Source organism: Oryctolagus cuniculus, chromosome 9, assembly GCF_964237555.1.
Source record: "Oryctolagus cuniculus chromosome 9, mOryCun1.1, whole genome shotgun sequence".
NCBI classification, from domain to species: Eukaryota; Metazoa; Chordata; class Mammalia; order Lagomorpha; family Leporidae; genus Oryctolagus; species Oryctolagus cuniculus.
Genome location: NC_091440.1, coordinates 4,387,457 through 4,402,140, shown reverse-complemented (window position 1 = coordinate 4,402,140; position 14,684 = coordinate 4,387,457). Strand labels below are relative to the sequence as shown.

The following is a 14,684-nucleotide window of genomic DNA, read 5'->3' as shown; positions in this document are numbered from 1 at the left end:
GAGAGTTGCCTGCATCACTCACCCCAGCTCCAAGCAGTAGGGCATGCTTTTTAAAAAAGCAGACTTTATGTGATCAAAACAATTTGTGTCAGGTTAAGGAACCAATATTAGGAAGCTTTGCCACAGCAAAGCCTCGTTCATTCTCTCTCTGTCTCTCTCTCTCTCTCTCTCCCTTCCCCCCCCCCAACAGTGTAAATTCAGCAAACACAAGCAATAGTCACTTTTCCAGCCTCATTTACAACCACTCTACCCTCCTCTCCTATGGGACAATTATTTATTGTCTACACCCATGCCATATCCATTTCGCTGACATGACTGCTGTCCTCTGAAACTGTTCCAATCCTTCGCTGCTTACATAAAGTCTCTCCTAAGACACAGATATGGCATCAATGGCGAGTGAAGTGTTACTGAAGCCCACGATGGTCTGAGTGCTGTTTATCTGTTATTCCATCTTGCCTGAGTAGGTTGCCAGATGAGAAAAAACACGCAATGTTAAATTTCTCTGTGCACCTGTCACCTCCATTAGGTTACGTGCTCTCTATATCATTTCAGACTTCTGTAATATGGGAGTATAATAATGCAAAGGATAATGTTTGGGCTACTTATTGTCTAGATACATGAAAACTCCCAAACACTGTGGCATTCTGTCTTTTCCTTTCAATCTGTGTTCTCAGAGCACCTTGCAGAGTTCCATTAGAAAATTGGCACTTAATATATATTAAGTAGACTCGACTTGAATGATGAGCTGTAATAGGGATGTATTATATAAATAATTAAATTTTTAGTCAAATCCTGTGATAGAGAACAAGGCTTAATTCACCTTAGAAAGGGCACAAAGCTCTTGATAATGACAAGATTAAAGGCTTATTAATATTGCAGGGAAAGTCTGACCATTAACATGCATCAATTATGCCTCCTATTTTTAATGCTACGTCACTTTAGGACTTAATGTGCTAGCTCCGTGAAATTCAATTTTCCACTTACCTGATGTTTATTTCCTGAATGTCTACTGGATATTGACAGCAACAATTTTGGAGCTTAGTGGTACACAAAAGTAGTCAAGTTCCCTTCTCTGAAATAGTAAAATCCTGTGGAGAAAGAATAGGGAGAAATTATCAAAGAGCAAAATGTGTCTGCCTGTAAGGAATGCATTGTACCCTGAGTTAAGGAAAAGAACTTAGATTCTACAGAAAAGAAATAATCAAACAGGAAAATGTCTCTTAAAAAGAAATGTCTAAAATAGTGATAATCACAGGTGAAATGATAAATTCATAAAAATAATAGATATCAGAAATAAGTATGAGCAAAGCCTTTAAATCAGATGACCTATACCACATGTTGTTTTTATATTATCTGGTATTTTTCATAAGAGAATCTTATCTGCCCTCTTTTAAGTGAATAAAATACAATTTATAGAAGTCAAAATTAATGTGCAGAGAGTGCACCATGAGAGTATAATTCTATCAAGAACAGAGTGATAACGAGGTTATTAAAAAGGCACAGGGACTTTATTTCCTTGCAAGCACCTCTCACTCCACCATTTCTAATCACATTGTTCTTCACAAACACACATTGAAAGCTGACAAGTGAAAGACCTTACACTCCAATGTATAATTCAAATTAGTCTCACGTGAACTTGCTGTAAAATGCTTCGTGTTTAAAGGAAAACAACATGATTAAGAATTCAACTGCATGCAAATCACTCATCAGTTTGACTTCCCTTCTACAAAGACATTTATTTCACGCAAGGCCAAAAATACAGGGTGAGTTTAGTAGGCTTCCTTTTAGCTTTGCTTTCAGTGGAATCTTCAATCAACAGCTTTCTTGGACAATAGCCACATACCCATTCATGACATAACGAGTGACTGCAATCTCTAGCTTGACAAAGAAAACATTCTCAGCTCTGCGATGCTTTATGAAGGTGGGTCTAGTTTCTGACCTCTGCACACTTTGGAGGCTTGATTTGAAATGTTACCACAATCAAGAGAAAAGAGTAAGACCCAGCACGCTGCCTATTAATTGCTAATTTGGGGATGTTGTGGTGCAGCAGGTACAGATGCTGCCTGTGACACCGGCATCCCATATGGGTGCTGGTTCAAGACTCAATTGTTCCAATTCCGATCTAGCTCCCTGCTAATGCACCTGGGAAAGCAGCAGAGGATGGCCCAAATGCTTGTGTTCCTGCACACATGTGAGAGACCAGGAAGAAGCTGTGGGCTCCTAGATTTGGCCTCGCACAGCACCACTACTGCAGCCATTTAGGGAATCAACCAGGAGATGGAAGATTCTCTCTCTCTCTCTCTCTCTCTCTCTTTCTCTCTCCCCCCCACCTCTGCACTGTTACTCTGCCTTTCAAATATATTAAAAAAATTTAAAAAAATTAAATTGCTAATTTAGTGAGTCATTATGATTATCTCCGAAAGATTTATCTATGTGTGGCCTTGTGCTAAGTGCTCTAATATCTGTGTTGCTAAATTCCTTGATATTCCTTCTGCAATAACCTCGCAATTAATCCCCATATGATTAAAGAGAATCTGCATTAAAATATCCAAATCAGCCAGGCCAACATAGAATATTTGTTGATAATATAGGGAATAGACATGTACTTGTCTGTGAATAAACATTAAATTAACAAACATTAATATATAAGTAGCAAAATAATAGTGTACACAATGATACATAAAATTGGGGAGTAGTATTTAAGGTATATAAATATTGTACATTTGCCATGCTAATTTCATTCTAAAATTTCAGTGAAGCAAGTACATGAAAGAAAACTACCCAGTGATGCTTTGTTGACCAATTTTCATAGGACACGACCCCATTCATTTTTATATAGTCTATTATTAAATGTTATGCAAATTCAAATGGAATTTTTCTCCATTTCCTAGTACCTTACAAAGTATCATTTTTCAAATAGAATGGCTAAAGTGGAGTAGTTTAATTAGGGGAACATGCTTAAGAATAAGAAGACCTGGAAGACAACATATCCTCCATGCTGTGCAAGTCATGGAAGCTGTATTCAAGTTGCCGGAGCCTATATTCTCTCATCTATAAAATAGAACAAATAACAGTATTTACAGGGTTGTTGAAAAGAGTAAATGAAATTATATACATAAAATACTTTAGCTCACATATGGCTATTGCTATTACAAATCATTTAAAATCCAACTGTTAAAATCAAAGGCAATTATATTGTTAGCTGTATAACAGAAACAAGCAATGAGAAATTTAGTTTAATTCTAGGAAGGCAGGCAGGCAGGCAGGAAGGAAAAGAAGGATTATATTGTCCATAATCAATCAAAATTAAAAGAACGGACTCTGCTGCTCTGAACTCGTGCTCCCTGACTGCCCCCTCCAAGGGAAGGGCACCCTGCTGCCAACTCCATCACCCGGTGGACCCAACTCTCTCCACCCTTCCTCCTCATACACTCAACTACAGCACCCCTTTGTTCTGAAGCTGTAATGAACTTGCTGTCCCTAATAACTTAACACTCCCATGTATAATCTTGAAACTGAAAAACAAAAAATAAGCAGAAGGGCTTAGAAGTGAAAGTTAAACAAAAAGGAGTAAGAGAACAGGAAACAAAGTTGTGCAAAGGAACCAGGAGTTGGATAAGCAGAAGGCAATCACATGGGTTCTGCACACATTTTAGGGCTGATAGATGTGTAATCACACCAGGGGAATACTTACAATGTATACACAGAACAGGCCTGAGTCTGTTCTGGCTACCATGGCAAAATGTCTCAGATTAAGTCCTTTCTACACAGCAGAAATGCATGGTTCATAATGTGGAGGCCGGGGAGTCTCAGGTCAAGGTACAGAAGATTCACCAACTGGGGAGGCTCGTTCCCGGCACACAACACCTTCTACCCATCTCACGTGGTAGATGGCAGAACAAGCTCCTTCAGGCCTGTTAATTATGGAGTTTGTCCCAGTCATGGGGCCAGAGCACTCAAGATCTGATCAGCTCCCAGAGGCCTCACCTCTTAAAACCACCACATTGGTTAAGAAAAGGTAGGGAGACACAGACCCGCACACCACATCTTAATAAGCATATACAACAGGCCCTTCTATGAATATCATTCTTTAAAGTATAAGAAGCTTGAATTCTTTAAATAACTGAATGATTTATAAGTTCTCTTTCACCTCAGAAATCTACCAATCCATTCAAAGATACAAATAACTGATCTATACACAGGTTTTCAAGCTTCTATAGGAAGAAGTCAGAAAGACCTAAACAAGATGCATATTGTTATCCCAGCAATTTTTGCAGAGCAAAGTATATTATGAGAAAAGCACACTAGTATTAAGGAGTAATTCTGGGGGCAGGTGTTGTGACATAGTGGGTAAAGCCACTGCCTGTAGTGCCAATATCCCTGGCATCCCCTATGGAGCCATTTTGTGTCCCAGCTGCTCCACTTCCGACCCAGCTCCTCACTGATGGGCTAGGAAAAGCAGTGGAGGAGGACTCAAGTGCTTGGGCCTGCAACCCACGTGGGAGACCTGGAAGAATCTCCTGGCTTTGGCCTGGACCAACCCCAGGCATTATGGTCATCTGGGAAATGAGGCAGTAGGTGGAATATCTCTCTGTCTCTCCCTCTTTCTCTGGCTTTCAAAGTAAATAAATCTTTAGGGGGAAAGAAGAGGCAATTCTGAGCCCATAGTACTTTTCAGAAGCAATTATTGCCACTTTTAAAAGGATTTTGATTCTTTTGTTATTGTTTGGAATACTTCTGTCTCATATGTATTTCCCTGAATGTATTTTATTCTGAAGATCTTAATAACATTTTATGTGAGAAAGTGTCCTCCCGTGCCTAGAGCTATTTAAGAAATTACAAATAACTCACAGAAACCATTTAAAGGGTATAGGGGAGTTGCTGGTCAGAGTTGCTTTTGCTTTTTTCCCAACAATTCTGTAATAAAAGTGTGAAAATAACAAAATTAAGTGATGAAAATAAGGCCTGGCTTCTTTAGCTAAAACTCAAAATAGACTGGGCTTAAATTAGTGCATACTGTGAAAATCATGTAATTAACCCAAGGAAGCTGAGACAAGGAGACAGAGATGTGAACATACTTGCCCAGTGTAATCTGGGTGCAGAAGAGGGTGGATGGCAATGTTAAACTCACCCCCTCAGGGCCGTCGCCATGGCGTAGCGGATTAATGCCCTGGCCTGAAGTGCAGGCATCCCGTATGGGCGCCAGTTCCAGTCCTGGCTGCTCCACTTCACATCCAGCTCTCCCGGAAGAAGCTCCTGGCTCCTGGCTCCTGGCTTCAGATGGGTTCAGCTCCAGCTGTTGCAGCCAACTGGGGAGTGAACCATCAGATGGAAGACTTCGCGCGCACGTTCTCTCTCTCTCTCTCTCTCTGCCTCTCCTCTCTGTGTAACTCTGATTTTCAAATAAATAAATAAAATCAAGAAAGAAAGAAAGAAAGAAAGAAAGAAAGAAAGAAAGAAAGAAAGAAAGAAAGAAAGAAAGAAAGAAACTCACCTCCTCCCCTGCATGGCCCTTTCCGGGCAAGGGGCCCTGGAAATGCGTCCATATGGTCGCCCGATATTGAAAATGTATAATTGTGTACTCATTTTCTTAAGGAGAAACTGCATACTCTATGAGAAGCAGGTCCACATTCTTCCCAACGATCTACTACGATAAAGGAAGGGGCTAGGAAAAGGCTTTGCTGCAAAGACCTAACAACTAAAAGGCTGAGCTTTATTTAAATGAATTAGCTCGTTAGGATTAATTCACAGTGCTCAGTTTTGCCTGGCTTGCCTCACCCAGCAAAGCTCTGCTGAGCTCTCCTCGGAGGGTGTTTTCTCCCAAGAGGAATGAGGGATGTGGCAGCTTAGTACGGAAGCACCCACTCTCCCGGACGGACGTAGCCTTTGAGCTCCCGCTCTCAGGTAATCCCATTCCTCCAGTCCTAAACCTGTGGTGGATTATCTCTGTGAATCATGTTGATTGCTTCTTGACCTTCCACATTTATAGTTCAGGATTAATGTTTCTCACTTGTGCTACATCTGTCACTACTACACATCTGCTTCCCAGCTTCTAAAGCTTTGCTGCTATTCTCTCTCTCTCTCTCTCTCTCTCTCCATCTCTCTCTTTCCTCTCACTCTCTCTCCTCTCACTCTCTCTCCCCATTTATCTCTCTCTTCCTTCTCCTTCTTCTCCCTCCTCTTCTTCCTCCTCCTCCTTCTCTTCTTATTCTCTCTCTCTTTTCTTATCTCTCCCCCTTTCTTGCTCTCTCTCTCTCTCTCTCTCTCTCTCTCTTTTTCTTTTTGTCCTTTTGAAAGTTCCTAACAAGAACATCAACTTCAATTTAGACATGTGAGGAAGAAGAAGCATACCAAAACATCCAGAAGAGGCCGGTGCCGCAGCTCACTAGGCTAATCCTCCTCCTTGCGGCGCTGGCACACCGGGTTCTAGTCCCGGTCGGGGTGCCGGATTCTGTCCCGGTTGCCCCTCTTCCAGGCCAGCGCTCTGCTGTGACCTGGGAGTGCAGTGGAGGAATGCCCAGGTGCTTGGGCACTGCACCCCATGGGAGACCAGGAGAAGCACCTGGCTCCTGCCTTTGGATCAGCGCGGTGCGCCGGCTGCAGCGCGCCAGCCGTGGCGGCCATTGGAGGGTGAACCAACTGCAAAAGGAAGACCTTTCTCTTTGTCTCTCTCTCTCACTATCCACTCTGCCTGTCAAAAAAAAAAAAAAAAAAAATCCAGAAGAATTCTGAACGAACAGTAAGGGCCAAGATATTAAAGATAACACATTATGCCACAGCAATAATGAAGACTAATGTAGTCACAGCAGCTCCAGAAAGCAGAAACAAATGACAGTGGCAGGGAAGAAAATACTGAAAAACTTGAATGCGCAAAGACTTTTAAAAACTATCATCAGGCAAAGGCCAGCCTAAATAAAGTCAAAACAGCGACATAAATGAGGGTATCATAACCGTTTTGAACACAACAACCCGGCCAAGGGATAACCACCATAATCTATAAAGACTTCTTAGAAATCTGCAGGAAAAAAGACTAACATTTCAAGTCGAGAGAGCCCCTAGAATAAAGACAAATGGTAATCAAATATATATTAAAATAATATTACTATAAATATCTAACTAAAAAGATGCAAACTCGAAAAGGTAACATACTATTTTTCTCTGCGTATCATCAACATTTGAGTGTCTGCCCAACTACGAAGGGCCGAGCACGGTGTAAGACACCGCGGCCACACCTCCGCGGAACGGCGGGAGCGTTGCTTTGCCGGAGGGCAGGCCCTTGCCCCGGAACTTCCACTACAGGCAAGCTTGGCCAGGCTACACACTCGTGGGAGTTTCTCCCACTAACTCACCTGCCGCTGCGTGACGACACATTGAAAGCAGGGACCCTCACAGCTGCCTTGCCAGACGTGCATATATACAAATAAGCAACAAATGTTTTAAATGCCCATTGAACTGTATCACCTAAAGAACACATAACACATCTGTAAAGCCATTTACTCTGCAGTTACTGTAAACAATAAAGCACATTTTACTCTCAAAAGTGGATGTAGTTTCCAGAGATTGGTAACTACAAAGATCATGGTTAAAGCAATGTGCGGGGTGAATTCCCTTTCATGTGTTTTTACATTTATGTGTGAATGGACACACTGGGTACTCCTGGAAGGAAATATAACAAATAATTATTTCTGAGAAATGGGACAGGGGTTTTAATGCACAGAAAGGAGACTTCATGTTGCATCTTCCTGATTTTGAAATTGCCACGGAAGGAACTGGCGCCGCTCGACACCCGGCGGGTCCGCTCTGCAGCGCGAACCCACCTCCAGCCGCAGCCGCAGCCGCCGCTACCGGTGGCCGAGTGCGCGGAGCCCAGTCCCAGCCGAGCTCCCTGCCGCGAATCGGGGCCTCATCAGAGTTCCTCGCCGGTTAATGCAAAAGGCTGAAGGTGTCTGCGCGGAAAGAGGCGCTCAAGAAGCGGCGCCTCTCCGACGGGGGCCGCAAGGCCGAGCTCAGGGGGCGACTCCGGGCTGCGCTGGACGCCGAGCAGGGGCCCGGGGACCGCAGCCTGGACCTGGGCGGGGACTCCGCCGGGCGCTGGGAGCCGGCCTGCAGCGGGAGGCGCGGCCGGCGGCGACGAGGTGGGGGGGGGGGGGGGAGGAGGAGGGGGAGGGGGAGGGGGAGAGAGGGGGAGGAGGAGGAGGAAGGGAAGGGATCGCTGCCCTGGGGAGGAGGAGGAGGAGGAGGAGGAAGGGAAGGGATCGCCGCCCTGGGGAGGAGGAGGAGGAGGAGGAGGAGGAAGGGAAGGGATCGCCGCCCTGGGGAGGAGGAGGAGGAGGAGGAAGGGAAGGGATCGCCGCCCTGGGGAGGAGGAGGAGGAGGAGGAGGAGGAAGGGAAGGGATCGCTGCCCTGGATGGCGACCAGAGGCAGCTAGGAGAGGAGAACGGGCCGCGGGGCCCGATGGAGGAGGCCGAGGTCGGCGATGATCGGGGCTTCAGGAAGGGGAGGACGCGCTCGGCGACGCGGAGGAGGCCGCGGGCGAGGAGAGCGGGCACCGGGAGCTGCAGCCTCCGCGGCGGCGCGGGGAAGGGCAGCGGCCCCACCTCGCTGTCCCGCTGCCGGAGGCGCCGCCCGCCCGGGGGAGGCAGGGCCCCAGCAGCGGGAGGTAGGAGGCGGCGGCGGTGTGTGTACTGGGCGGTGTGTGCACGGAAGATACCTGCCGGCAGATTTCAAGAAGAGGAATGCTCAGCGCTGGGTAGCTTTACAGAACGGAACAGAAGAGAATATAAGCTTGAGACACACACTGCAAGAGTCAAGTATGTGCTACAGTCAATGTGTGGGTGACAGCCACAGTATTTTCTGTACGCAGAAAATTTCTTCAAGAAATTTCTACCAGCAGCCTTGCAAAAACTGAGAAAACTTCCAAAACTGAGAAAGCCCTCAGTTCACACCTTTTCTTTTGAATGATCGTCCACAGGCAGGGGTTTTACCGATTCCGCCATTCTGCTAAACGTAACTCACAGAGAAACATGATGGCACTTATTAGTGACAGAGTGGCTGTCGAGATTCCTACTGGAAACACATAGCTGAAGTGTTTCCTTATCAGGACTTTTTTGTCAACAGGAAAGTTAAGGGGAAAGTCAAGAGTGCTTTGCCCATAAAATCCACAGTGAAATTCCAGATCACTATAGTCAAGGTACAGCCACAGCTGGTGAAAAGGAAGAAGAGAGATATTTTGTAACACACTTGGATGAACTCTGGGTATGGTGCCTTGATCCAGCTGACCAGAACGGCCACTGTGTTGAAGATCAGAACAGTGGTCTTCATAAAAAGAGGCAACACTATCAGGTCCCGCCCATACTGAATCTCAGTCGAAATGACCCAGCTTCCATTGATAGTGCTACCCCTCGGCACCTCTGTTACTGAACCAGAGATGTTAACTTTTTCGTAATAGAAGGCTTCCAAAATCCAATGAACACAAAAGGCACAGTCTGGCTGTCGAATTCCCACATGCGCCAGGACCTGCTGTTGACAAGGCTCACACCAAAAGCCCAGGACAGATAACTGAAGAAGAGACCAGTGGGTTTGCAGGTCCATTGCTTCATTTCTGACAAACTGAAGATGAGGTGGAGGAGTTGTGAATTCAAGCCAGGGGCACCGGAGAGGAAACACAAAACAAAATCAGATTGCATGAGCCGTGGTTTAGGGAGGGCAGCAATACCTACATCCCGTCCTTGTCAGAAAGGTATATTGAACTGTTCATTACATGCATGTTGGCCTTCAAACAATCCTCTAAACAGTTTGCATAACAATGAAGGATGCCCAGGAACCCAGGACGGGGGAGGGTGTGAGTTCACAAGGCATCTTAGGAGCACAAGATCTTTGAAAAGTTCAAATGTTTATACTTTTATCTAGCAGCTCCAGACTAAGTCCAGGCTTGCAAAAACGTTTGTAGAGATGTTAGTTTCAGCAGCATTTGCAGTTGAGAAAAATTAGACATAATCAAAATGTCTATAAATAGAGAAATGCTTAAACTGTTGTACATCTGAGATAATAGTGGAATATCGCCGGTGCCGCGGCTCACTAGGCTGATCCTCTGCCTGCAGCGCTGGCACACCGGGTTCTAGTCCCGGTCGGGGCACTGGATTCTGTCCCGGTTGCCCCTCTTCCAGGCCAGCTCTCTGCTGTGGCCAGGGAGTGCAGTGGAGGATGGCCCAAGTGCTTGGGCCCTGCACCCCATGGGAGACCAGGAGAAGCACCTGGCTCCTGCCTTCGGATCAGCGCGGTGTGCAGGCCGCTGCGGCCATTGGAGGGTGAACCAACAGCAAAAGGAAGACCTTTCTCTCTGTCTCTCTCTCACTGTCCCCTCTGCCTGTCAAAAAAAAAAAAAAAAAAAGTGGAATATCATTTAGCTATCACCAAGGATGAGTTAATCAATATGAACTATAAGAAGAAATTTCTGTGCTATAGCAGAAAATGAACCATAATACATGTGATATGATAATTTGTCAGAAGAAAATTCCCACCTGATTAGATATGTATATATACATATATACACACGTTTTTTGAAAATTTATAATATACACACCAAAAGTTTAATTCTTAACATTAAATGTTTATGTTTTAGACTTTGATTCATTACATGTTTTTCTAGTTTGTACATTTTTAAATGCAAAACACACATACATTTATACTTACAAGCAGAAGGAACACAATTCTAAGGATCTGTGTATTAAACACAACAGATCTTGCCCATTCACATTTTTTCAACCACCATTTGCTCAATTGCACCTTCGGATCTCAACATCTTCTAGATGCAACTTAAAAAAATCCTGAGTTATTCATCTTCCGTGAAGCAGTTTTGACATTATAAATCAATTTACTAGGGGCTGGCGCTGTGGTGCAGTGGGTGATTGCCCTGGCTGAAGCACCGGCATTGCACATGGGCGCTGGTCCCAGTCCCCGCTGCTCCTCTTCCAATCCAGCTCTTGGCTATTGCCTCAGAGAGCAGTGGAAGATGGCCCAAGTCCTTGGGCCCCTGCACCCACATGGCAGACCTGGAAGGAGCTCCTGGATCCTGGCTTTGGATCGTGCAGCTCCGGCCATTGCAGCCAATTGGGGAGTGAACTCTCTCTCTTTCTCTCTCTCTCTCTCTCTCTGTGTAACTCTGACTTTCAAATAAATGAATAAATCTTCAAAAAATAAAAAAGAAATTGCCATGTAAATATTTACATTTATATTAAAAAGAAGCAAATTTAAGAATTTTTTAAAACTGATAAGCAGTTAAAATTAGCAAAATTTTACTTACGACAAGAAGATAGCCAGAAAGTAAACAAAGCAAAACAAACACCCAAGAAGATATATATGCACATTTAGGGATATGACACAACATACAAGGTTAAGTTTTCCAATAAAAGGTGATGAGAATACAGAAAAAATTTATCCAAAATGAAACCCTTCTTGGTTCCTCATTTCACTTTATACCAAATTAGATTCTAGACAAATTCCAGACTCAGCTAAACAAAATACTAAGCTATTAAATACACCACAGAATAATTTGATCAAAATATAGTGATTCTTTTTTTTTTTTGACAGGCAGAGTGGACAGTGAGAGAGAGAGAGAGACAGAGAGAAAGGTCTTCCTTTGCCGTTGGTTCACCCCACAATGGCCGCTGCGGCCGGCGCACCGCGCTGATCCGATGGCAGGAGCCAGGAGCCAGGTGCTTCTCCTGGTCTCCCATGGGGTGCAGGGCCCAAGCACCTGGGCCATCCTCCACTGTACTCCCTGCCACAGCAGAGAGCTGGCCTGGAAGAGGGGCAACCGGGACAGAATCCAGTGCCCCGACCGGGACTAGAACCTGGTGTGTCGGCGCCGCAAGGCGGAGGATTAGCCTAGTGAGCCGTGGCGCAGGCCAATAGCTGATTCTTAAAAAAAAAAAAAAAACTTTAAGAGAAAGATTCAATAAATTTCAGATTAATTCAAAAGAAAATTTCTTTCTTTATTTTTTTTATTTGAAAAGCAGAGTTAGAGAGAGAGAGAGAGAGAGAGATCTTCCAACTTCTGGTTCACTCCCCAAATGGCTACAAAGGCCAGGGCTGGGCCAGGCCAAAGTCAGGAGCCAGGACCTTCTTCTGGGTCTCCCACATGGGTTCAGGGGCCAAGCTCTTTCACAGGCACAATAGCAAGGAACTGGATCAGAAGTGACGCAGCCTGCACTCAAACTGGCACCCCTGTAGGATGTCAGCATTGCAAGCAGTGATTTAACCTACTATGGCCACAACGCAGGCCCCAGAAGAAAATTTCTAAAGAAAGTGACCTTTCTGTAAAGCTGAATTAATTTGTTTGGATGTTTCAGTGGAACCCGCCAGGCCAAGCACAAAGGTGCCCACAATGCAGCTTGCAGGGAAGGCCCGTAGTCCCTCCCAGGTAGTTCTGATTCTTCAGGACTCCAGGATGCCCACACTGCGGATGAGAGAGTGAGCCAACTCAGCCTCAGAGCTGGGGTTGCAGGAGGGCTGACGTCTCACTACAGCCAATGAAGTCCATCGCTGGCCACAGTGTTGGCTCAGGGAATGCCCAGCCACCAGAGATGGAAGGTGTCCACTGACATTTCTAGGAAAGAGCAGTCTCCTCTTTTTTCAAGGGAAGATGTGAGAGAGGCCTTCTCTCCTCCTGTGCCCTGTAGATATGAGAACAATGTCTGACCCAACAAAGCCATTCTGCCTGTTATGTGAGGAAAGGTTACAAGGAATCTACCCTCAGGTGTGGCAGAGGAAACCTCAGAATGAAACAGGGCTCTGGATGCATTGCTGGAGTTCACACATCAAACCCTTGTGAGCCAGGTTTTTAGCTACAAAACTCAGTAAATTCACTTTGTTGTTTGAAACAATTCAAGTTGAATTTTCCATAACTTGTAACACAAAACACCTGAAATGATGCACATTTAAATAGATATTTTCTCAAGGCTTTCTCTTGTATTTTGAAGAGGGTTTCGGAGTCATTCACAGACAGTCCCCAAAGTATGAAAACCCACAGTTATGCCTCAGGAAGAAATTGTTCACTTTATAAATAATTCATGATGGAACTCCAGTGAATATAATCCACCCTAGTACACTTAAAATGGAAACTGACTTATAAACAATTTATATTCTTCTAACATGAAAGTAATAGCCTCCATCTCTTAGGATTTCGCAGTTTGCACAGTTGTTTTATGTGCATTATCTCAGTCTAGGAAACCAAAAGAACCTGAGTTGGCCAGAATCCCAGGAGGATGCTGTTGGAAAGAGTTGCTGTCTTCCTTGCTTTGAGACTGATACTGTCCTCTGTATCTGGCCAGTGCCATGCTCCCAGAATAACTGCACCCCACCATTCACATCTTACCCCACAAAGTCTACCCACCATGTTTCTGTTTGACAGTCACTGGTTCAGTAGCCTCATTGCCAAGTGAGGAGCCCTTGGTACCCTTGGAAGACAGATTGAGCTAGAAACTGCCCACATTCACTAAGTATATAACATTTGGAAGAGATATTTAAACACCGAGTCTCCGATTTATCATGAGAAAGTGGGAATAACAAACACCCACATCACAGATTTTTAAGTATCAAGCAAGAAAATTCCCTTTACATTTTTCATGTTTCCTTTGACCTGTCTTATCCTCTTCAATCCTACATCCATAAAATATGCAAAAGTTCTTAGGCTTTCAATTTATAAGTTAGATCACTTTGTTCCCATGCTTAAAATCTTTCATTGATTGTTTGCTCCTAAGAAAATACATCCTGAAAGCTATATCAGGACTTCAAAATTGTCTGCACTCTGCGTCTACCTGGCCCTGGTGGTCACTTGCCAGTCCTTACTGCCTGAGGCTCTGCTCCAAGGGATAAGACAAGTTAATCTCAGCAGGACTAAATTCCCCTCCCCACGGTTTATCAGAGCATTTGCTTTCCCTGCCCCAGTGTGATGTATTCATATGTAAATCTCTTTAAAAGCCTCGGGCAAGGTTTTACAACCAAGACTGCCTTTGTCACGGACCCTGGAGTCATCTTTTTTTGAAATGAAAACCCTAAGGGAGTCAGTGCTCCAGCTTTCCATTTCCCTGGAAGGCAGAGGCACCTTGTCCCAAGTTGTGAAACTCTGTTTACTTTTGTTTTGGGTGAAACCAATCAGCCAACACAGATAATGAAACACAGGACATCTTGCCATTTGTTTGTATCTTTCTCAATTTCTTTCATCAAAGTTGATAATTTTTGGCGTAGACATCTTTCACTTGTTTGAATACAATTATTCTAGACATATTGTTTTTGTAGCCATTATAAATGGGATTGTTTTCTTGATTTCTTTTTCAGATAATTCACTATTAGCTATTCATTATCACTATGTAGAAACAGTACTGATTTCTGTGTGTTGATTTTGCATCCTGCAACATCTGAATTATTTTATTAGCTCTTACTTTTTTCGTTTTGGCAGAGTCTTTAGGGTTCCCTTTTTATCAGATGATTTCCTCTGCAAACAGGGACAATTTGAGATCTTCCTTCACAAGAATGGCTTTTACTTCTCTTGCCTAATTGCTCTGACCAGGACTACAGCATTATCTTGCGTAACAGTGGTGAACATAGGCATTTAGTCTTGTTCCAGATCTAAGAAGAGGAGAAGATTTCAGTGTTTCCCTGCTCAGTACGATATTAGCTTTGG

At 44.3% G+C, this 14,684-nt stretch overlaps 1 long non-coding RNA gene across 3 annotated transcripts in view; it reads right to left on the bottom strand.

Annotated features, from left to right (window-relative positions):
* LIG4 (DNA ligase 4) overlaps positions 1-14,684 on the bottom strand; it is a 176,995-nt gene that overhangs the window by 78,732 nt on the left and 83,579 nt on the right. For all 3 annotated transcript variants that reach the window (XR_011378706.1, XR_011378707.1, XR_011378708.1), the window contains exon 2: positions 985-1,088. This is a non-coding gene — a long non-coding RNA (DNA ligase 4). The remainder of the gene's footprint in view (positions 1-984; positions 1,089-14,684) is intronic.